The sequence below is a fragment of the Meriones unguiculatus genome (genome assembly GCF_030254825.1).
Source record: "Meriones unguiculatus strain TT.TT164.6M chromosome Y unlocalized genomic scaffold, Bangor_MerUng_6.1 ChrY_unordered_Scaffold_25, whole genome shotgun sequence".
Lineage (NCBI taxonomy): Eukaryota > Metazoa > Chordata > Mammalia > Rodentia > Muridae > Meriones > Meriones unguiculatus.
In genome coordinates this window covers 25,665,879-25,674,942 of record NW_026843710.1, presented here as the reverse complement: position 1 = coordinate 25,674,942, position 9,064 = coordinate 25,665,879, and the positions used below count along the sequence as shown (strand labels likewise).

At 35.2% G+C, this 9,064-nt stretch overlaps 1 non-coding gene across 1 annotated transcript; it reads left to right on the top strand.

The window, feature by feature from the left end:
- Nucleotides 1–8,732: 8,732 nt before the first annotated feature.
- LOC132651782 (U6 spliceosomal RNA) lies at nucleotides 8,733–8,838 on the top strand. The gene has a single exon (XR_009589347.1). It is a non-coding gene; the product is annotated as a U6 spliceosomal RNA (small nuclear RNA).
- Nucleotides 8,839–9,064: the final 226 nt, after the last annotated feature.

Genomic DNA, 9,064 nt, shown 5'->3' with positions numbered 1-9,064 from the left:
CAATGTTGTTCAAAGGCAGGAGCCAGAGGACAGGAAAGAGGGGTGGATCCAGGGGGCAGGAAATAAATGGGAGGAGAAGGGGGTGAGGAGAGGTCACAGAGAGAGCTGGAGGAGAGATCTTGGAACAATGACGTGGAGAGATAGACTGGATCTAATCTATCATTAAAATCAAGTATAATGTGATGAAATCTAAATGTAAGGAAAATATGAGGGCTCGGTGCTTTAGGATGGAGTAACTATTCTCCAGCATTGTATTCTAAGTTAATAAACCCAGTTTCATTATGGTGATTTTCTTATACAGCTGTTTAGGACTAACAGCAGCTTTACCAGAAGATGAATCAACAGTAAATATTAATAGTCACTTACAACAAATGGAGCCTAACGAATCTAAGTATCCACACCCCTGAAATCATACTTTATCTTAATTCGGTGGTGGAGTAAGCTCCCAGTGATAAAACCTGAAAACTCCCAGGTCAATGACTGTCCTTTAAAGAGAGAGTCTTAAACCATCCCAAGAGCAAAAGAGAGCCTCCTGTGGGCAGACCTGAGAGTTAACAAAACTGGCTGCTACTGCTGTTTAACAGAGGGGTAAACAAGCATGGCTCCTTTATACTGTGGCTGGCTCAACTGGCTCAGCTCCACAGCCATGGCAGGAAAGACAGGAACTGGGGGCAGACAAACCTCTAGTCAGAGTTTGGCCCAAACTGCATCTAAAATAAAAATTGCCATGTCAGGGGTTGTTTTCATCCCTTTTGGCTTCATTTATCTGGTTGCAATATGTTTAATGCTGTTGGTTCTTTCCCAAAAAGGTTGAAGGAAAAAATGGATAAAAAAACAAACAAACAAACAAACATAGATTGGAATACTGAGTTACAGACAAAAAAAAGGGTACTCTTCCTAGGAATTTGATTACTAATGGCTAAAATTCAAAGCTCTCTGGCTTCAAGATAGTTGCCAGCTCTTTTTGGTAAGGGTCCACCAATTCACTAAAACATCAACGAAAATAACCAACTTGGCTTTGTTCATTACAGCATAAATTAGAACAACTGACCCCAAACTTAAAATTTTCTTGTCTCTTTGTTTGATTTTCATTTAAACACTTTGAGTTACAATGATAATGACTTGAAAAAAAATACATATGCATGTATATATAAATATCTGAAAAGTTGGTGAAGGAACATGCCTTTCTTCCCAATAGAAATTAAGAAGAAACAGGCATGCTTCTGAGTTCAGGATCAAGCTAATTTTTTATAATAAAAGGCAGATGTTAACTTCTGATGTTTAGCCACTTACAGAGATAGTATAAGATTCAAAATGACAGAATTTTCCTTCAGGTTACCATGTAAATTATTTTTTTCTTAATAATAGATGTTATGTCTTTACTGGTCTAAAGGCTGGATTCACATCATTTTTAGGCTTATGTTAACAGAGATAATGTCACACTGCTCTGAAAACTGCCTTATCCTTTTAAGTATGTTCATGGGGAAAAAATGTTGGTCACGCTGATGCAAAAAAGACACAAGAGGCTTAAAGAATGCAAAGTATATACCGAACTAGTTTAGTCCTAAAAACTCAAAAATTATATTCATGTTTAAAAACCAAACTATCCATTTCATATCAAAAGGGGGCAAGCCAAATATAACCAAAACCAATGTAAAAACCTGGGTACAAGATGCCTAATGATATACTTAAATGCTAATGCTAAGAGAGTTTATATAAAGTTGGCTATAAAGGCATAACTGTCCAGTCTGTATAAAAAAGGGGGCAAGCCAAAAAAAAAATAGCCACTATCAATATAAAGCTCACGTAAAGATGACTAGGGTGTGCTTAAAAGTTAAAGGTAAGAGGGAGTTTATACAAAGTTTGGCTACATAGGCATAACTGCCCAGTCTGCATAAAAAAAGGAGGGAGAGGCAAGCCACTATCAATGTAAATAACCATTACCAATGTAAAACTTAAGTTACAAGATGCATAGGGTATGCTTAATTGCTAAAGGTAAGAGGGAATTAAAACTAAGTTTGGCTATAAAGCCATAACTGCCCTTTTTATATAAAAAAGGGGGATAGGACAAATAGGTATAACATATATAAAAATCTAGGGCTAAACATCTAAACAGGTATGAGAAACTTATGGTATACTTATATTCTAAATTAAAAAAAGAAGTTTATATAAAATTTATATAAACATGCATTTTCTATTGCTCAATGTCACCAGCTTGTCTCTCTAATGGGAGGCTTCTCTAGGAAAATAGGTAGCAGCTTGGCCTAATACAACAGGCACACAAGAGCACGAAGAGACATTTAATCTAACCTTGTTTTGATTTCAATATGATAATGATTGTATTTTCAATAAAAATGGTAATTTATATTGCTCTGATCTCTAAATGGGAACAACTCGAAAACTTACTGAGACATGAAATATGTTTACAGAACCCCAACAATATTTCACCAATGAATCCTCTGCTATAATATTCTCAAAATATATTGTGCTAATATTTTAATTGCATAGATAAAATTGGCTTAAAGTTTAGTTTCATCTTGCACATCTCATACATTCATAAGTTTAGAACTCTATAATGCTTGTTAGGAATTATAAGTTTGCAGAACAAAAGAACTGGACACTAGAGATGCTCAATCAAACCTAACAGCATCATTCTTCAACATGCTGAGACATTGACACACCTGTTCCAGCATCTTGCATGTTCCAGCATTCTGCTTGTTCCTGCCTCAACTGCTTCAATTGCTGTTTTCTCTTCAAAGCCTGCTCCCAAAAGAACTTTGAAGAAAACTACTGATCTTAATTGGTCCTGTATTTTAGACTGTTCTAAAGAGGACTTTTATTAAGCCTGAAATTTCTCAACACTCAAAGACTGGACCACAAATGTTATTGCTTGCTTAATTAAGCATTTTTATCCCCCTACAGGATTTCTACATGTGCAAAATGTAAGCTAGAAGAAATCCATGAGAACAATATCCAATTTTCCTTAAAGGGGATTGGGAATGTTTTTGGTTGTTTGCTATGTCTATGAAATTTTAGGGAGATGTTTATTATTAACAGTCTTATTCAAAGTGAAACAAGGAATATACAGAGATAGCTTATAAAAATAGAAAAAAAGTTAGATTATTGAATCTACTCAAATTATGGTTTTATTTGTTATTCTCAAATAAGGTTAATTTTAACTCTGATATAGGATTTACATATTGATGTAAAATAAGTATTTTTGATACATTGGTATAAGCTTTAGTATATTGATAGAAGGCAAGGTTACTTCCAATACTTTTAAACTGCTATTGAAAACTGGTTAGGGCATTAGGTAATGCAAGTTAATTGCTAGTTATTCAACTCATAGTCATATTAGACATTAGTCTACTTTATCATAGGAGTATACATCCTAGGTTTAACAGAAAGATATGATTTTGTAGACAGATTGATAATATAAAGATAGGTAGTCTTCAAAAACTTCAGAAATCTACAAAATAATGCATTTAAAATATTTATTATTATTATTATTTTAAAGATTCTTTGACAATGAGACAAGTAATCTCCTTACAGCAGCAACCCACTTACCTCAAAGAAGATAATGAGTTTTAAAGTAACTTCATAATGAGATGTCTTCAAATATGGCAAACAAGCCACTTGGGTAAGGAAAATACCCTTCCTTCATGATGGACAAATTCTGCCTAAAATGAGCAAGCTTAAATGCAGGACAAGTTGACTGCCTAACTCTGTCAAGACAGGGTAAACAAGTCCTAAGTAGTTGCTGATATATATATATATATATATATATATATATATATATATATATATATATATATAAATGTCAGTCAAATATTCAGAGCCAGAAGGCTGAAGATAATGCTCCAAAGATGCATAGAATTATGGATGACTGTTCAGACAACAGTTTCTGTCATTTTTTTTTTTTGGAAGCTGCTAACATGCACTTCTTATTTGCTCTAATAACAAATTTTATTTCCTTCTCAAAACTCTGATGGGGTTGAAGACTAAATAGTTACACTGACACAATTAAGCTTAAGTTGTTTAAAAGTTAAGAAATCCTTTCTTATAATACCAATGAGGAGAAAAGTTAATTTATGTATAGAACTTTTAACTTGTCAAGATAATAAAATACTTCCTCCTAAGTTGATAAATACACATAGACTGGACAGTACACATACAGACTTTACCAAACAGTTTTCATAATTTCATAATTATTATTGTATTGAAAGAAAAAGAGACTTTATTGGACTAAAATGGAAAATGTTCATTTAATTTTCTATTGAAATGTATATACCTTACCCTTGTTAATTCAAATTCTGATTTTTCCCTCCTCCCCATTCTCTGATTTCAATCTGGATATTGCATTGTGATACTTATTCTAAGCATCTGGTCTCAACTGTGTGTAAACAGGCCAAAATAAAGCAACTAGTCACAATGTTTTGGAAATGAATGGGAGGAGAAGCAGGTAGAGGACTGCTAGCAGAGAGAGCTGGAGGAAAGATCTTGGGAGGATGATGTGAAGAGATGGACTGGACCTACTACTATATCACTAAAATCAAATATAATGTGGTGAAATCTAAATGTAAGGAAACTATGAGGGCTTGGAGGATTAGGATGGAGTAACTATTGCCCAGCATTGTGTTCGAGGTTAACTAATTAACCCAGTTTCTGTGTGGTAATTTGGGTATACAGCTGTTTAGGACTAACAGCAGCTTTACCAGAAGATAAATGAATAGGAAATATTTATAATCACATAAAACAGGGTCTCTGCAAGGAATACCATTCGAGGTAGAAGAAACCATCTCTTTGGATACCAAAAAATGACACTGATCTATCAGTTGAGGACAGAGAGAAACACTTTTTATTAACAACAGTCTGGGCTGCTTGAAAATTTCTGTAGGATGCCCTTGCCTAACAACTCAATTCACTGCCACCCAATCTCTCTAGTGAAAGATTGGTTTGGTCACAATAGATAGCCTATTGGAACTTTATCACCCACTATTAGGAGACCTTCTAATAAGTAAATACATACCACATTTTTCTTTCTGAATTTTAGGACTTCACTCATGATGATACTTCCTGATTGCATCCATTTGCCTGAAAATATTTTGTCATTTTCTTAGCTGAATAATTCCCTTATAGAAAATTTCCACATTTTCCACAAAGGAGATTGTCCTGTTCTGTAGATCTTGGAAGTTGCTCTGACATTAATCATTGTACTGAATGACAAACTATCTGGATAAATATGTTCTTTTAGCCTAGAAGTCCCTCCATCTTCTTCTACTTCCTGTTGATTTGAATTGCCATATCTCCTCAAAGCACATCTATTTACAGGTAGAGTCCCCACTGAGAAATTGTCTGCTTAGGGTTAGAAGGTATGGCCTTGTTCAATAATATAATTCCTTTGGTTTCCCTAATTTCTTTCTCAGCCTTTTTATCTTTTGTATACAGGAAGGCTACTGATTTTTTTTAGGTAATTTTGTATATAGCAACTTGGCTGAAGGTGTTTATCAGCTGTACGAGTTCCCTGGTTGAATTTTTGGGGTCACTCATGCATCATATCATCTGCAAACGATGTTACTTTGACCCCTTCCTTTCTTATTTGTTTCCCCTTTTTCTCCTAAAAGTGTCATACTGCTATAGCAAGGACTTCCAGAACTATGTCGAAGAGATAGAGAAAGAGTGGGCTACCTCGCCTTGTCCTTGATTTCAGTGGACTTGCTTTAAGTTTCATTCAGTTTAGTTTGATTTCTCTATAGGCTTGCTGTATATTGCCTTTAATATATTTAGATATGTGCCTAGTATCCCTGGTCTCTCCAATACTTTAAACATGAATGGAGGATGGATTTTGTCAAATACTTTTCAAACATCTAAGGAGATTATCATGTGTGGGTTTTTTTTCATATTTTTTTTTTATTATGGGTGAACACATTGATGGATTTCCACAATGTACCACCACTACATAGCTGAAATGGAGCCTACTTGGTCATAGTGGATGATATCTTTGATGTGTTCTTTTTTTGGTCAAAGACATAGAGGCTTGGTATGACCAAAACCAAGCAAGTCAAATAATTGTATGAAAAAGGTTTCAAGTCTCTGAAGAAACAATTAGAAAAAGATATCAGAAGATGGAAAGGACTCCCATGCTCATGGCTTAGCCAGATTAACATGGTAAAGCTGGCCATCTTACCAAAAGCAACGTACAGATTCAGTGCAATTCTCATCAAAGTAACAACACAATTCTTTACAGAACTTGAAAGAAATATTCTCAAATTCATATAGAAAAACAAGAAACCCAAAATTGCTATAACAATACTCTGCAATAGAAGGTCTTCTGAAGATAGCTCTATCCCTGATCTCAAGGTGTGTTATAATACAACAGTAATAAAAACTACATGGTATTGGATTAGAAACAGAATCATGGATCAATGGAACCAAATAGAAGACCCAGAAATAAACCCACACACTTATGGACACCTAAGTCTAGATAAAAATGCCAAAACCATACAATGGAAAAAAGATAGGTTCTTCAACAAAATGTTCTGGTCTAACTGGATGTCTACATGTAGAAAAATGCAAATAGATTCATCCTTATCAGCCTGAACAAAACTAAAGTCTAAGTGGATCAAAGACTTCAACATAAAACCAGACACATTAAATAAGTTAGAAGAAAAAGAGGGGAAGAGCCTTGAACTGATTCACACAGGAGACAACTTCCTGAACTAAACACCAACAGCACAGGCTCTAAGAGCAACAATCAGTAAATGGGACCTCATGAAACTGAAGAGCTTCTTTAAAGCAAAATACACTGTTATCAAAACAAAACAAATTCCTACAAATTGGGAAAGACTCTTCCCCAAACCTCTATGTGACAGAGGGTTAATATCCAGTATATATAAAGAAGTTGAAAAGCAACAAATCAAGTAAGCCAATCAAAAATGGGGAACAGAACTAAACAGAGAATTTTCGATATCGAATGGCAGAGGAACACTGAAAGGAATGGTCAACTTCATTAGCCATCATGGAAATACAAATCAAACTGACCCTGAGATTTCAACTTATACCCATCAGAATTGCCAAGATCAAAAACTCAAGAAACAACACACACTGTGGACAAAGAGAAACCATCCTCCAATGCTGGTAGTACTATAAACTTATACAACCACTCTGAAAATCAATCTGGCACTTTCTCAGACAACTATTAATGACTCTACCTCAAGATCCAGATATACAACTTCTAGGCATATATCCAAAACATGCTCAAATACACAATAAGGACATTTGCACAACCATGTTTGTAGCAGCTTTATTTGTAATAGACAGGACCTGGAAATAACCCAGATGCACCCCCAATTGAAAAATGGATATAGAAATTGTGGTACATCTACACAATGAAATATTATTCAGCAATAAAAAACAAGGAAATCATGGAATATGCAGGTAAATGTTAGGAACTGAAAAGATCATAGTGAGTGACCTATTCCAGAAGAAAAAAGACACACACAGTATATACTTACAAACAGACATATAATATAAGAAACACCTTCTAATATCTGTAAACCGAAAAAAAAACTAATCAAGAGGAGGACTCTGGATAAAATGTTCAATCCACATCCAAAAAGGCAAAGAGGATGGACATCAGAAAACAGGCAAGAAGTTAGGAGCCTGCCAGAGTGCCTCTGAAAGGCTCTGCCTTGCAGACTATCAAAGCAGATGCTGAGACTTATGGCCATTTATTGGGTGGCATGCATGGAATCTAATGAATGAAGTGGGAAATAGAAAGATTTGGAGAGGGCAGGAGCTCTACAAAAAGAGCAATAGAAAAAAAATTCTGATCACAGGGGTCTTTCCTTAAACTCATACTCCAACCAAGTACAATGCATGGAGATAACCTAGAACCCCAGCCCAGATGTAGTCCATGGCAGTTCTGAGTCCAAGGGGCTTCCATAGTAATGGGAACAGAGACTGCCTCTGATATGAACTGATTGGACTGCTCTTTGATCACCTCCCCCTGATGGGGGAGCAGCCTTAAAAGGCCACAGAGAAAGACAATACAACCACTCCTGTTGATTTCTAGTAGACTAGGATCAGAAGAAAGGAGAGGAAGACCTCCCCTATGAGTGGACTTAGATAGGGGAATGTGTGAAGGGGGACTGAAGGTGGGTTTGGGAGGGGCATGGGGGTTTATGGTTGGATACAAAGTAAATAAAGTGTAATTAACACAAATTAAAATAAAAAAATATGATTAATTTTGGATATACATATTATAGGAAAGTGTGCTTTGAGGTTGATATGCCAATGAAAGTGATAAGACAGAATGGAGTCTTTGACTCTCTATCACTTTATATCTTTGTTTTTGTTGGTCTCAGTTTATCTATTTCTTAATCTACCTCTCCAGCTCTCTCTCTCTCTCTCTGTCTCTTTCAGTCTCCCTCACTCTGCCTGCCATTTGTGGATCAGTATGAAAAGTTCTCAGTTCTGCTGAAGGACTATAACAAGATGACTGCTTGCCAATGGTCATCATGGATGGTCTCTGTAAAAATATAAGCAATGTCCCAATTAATTGCTTTTTGTTCAAAGATTTGCCTTGATCAAGGAGCATTTTCACAGAAAATAATTCACTGAATGAGGACATATCTGTGCATTTAACAAATAATAAATGAATCTGTGAAAATATGTAACTCACAAGTCATGTACACGTGAATTTATTAATGAGAACCTGAAAAAAATATGTGGTGCTCACTTTGGCAGCAAATATACTGAAATTGGATGGATACAGAGAAGATTAGCATGTCCCCTGGCAAGTATAACATGCAAATTCTTGTAGTGTTCCATAATTTTTGAGAAATTAAAGAAAACACAAGTAGAGGAAATTGTGAAGAAAAAGAATTTAGGGAAGAAAACAGGAACTACAGAGGTAAGCATAACCAATAGATTACAAGAGATGGAAGAAAGAATATCAGGTGTGGAAGACACAATGGAAGAAATCAATGTATTTGTCTAAGAAAAAATTCAATCAAAAAATTCCTTACACAGACCAACCAAGAAATTCAAGAAAACATAAAAA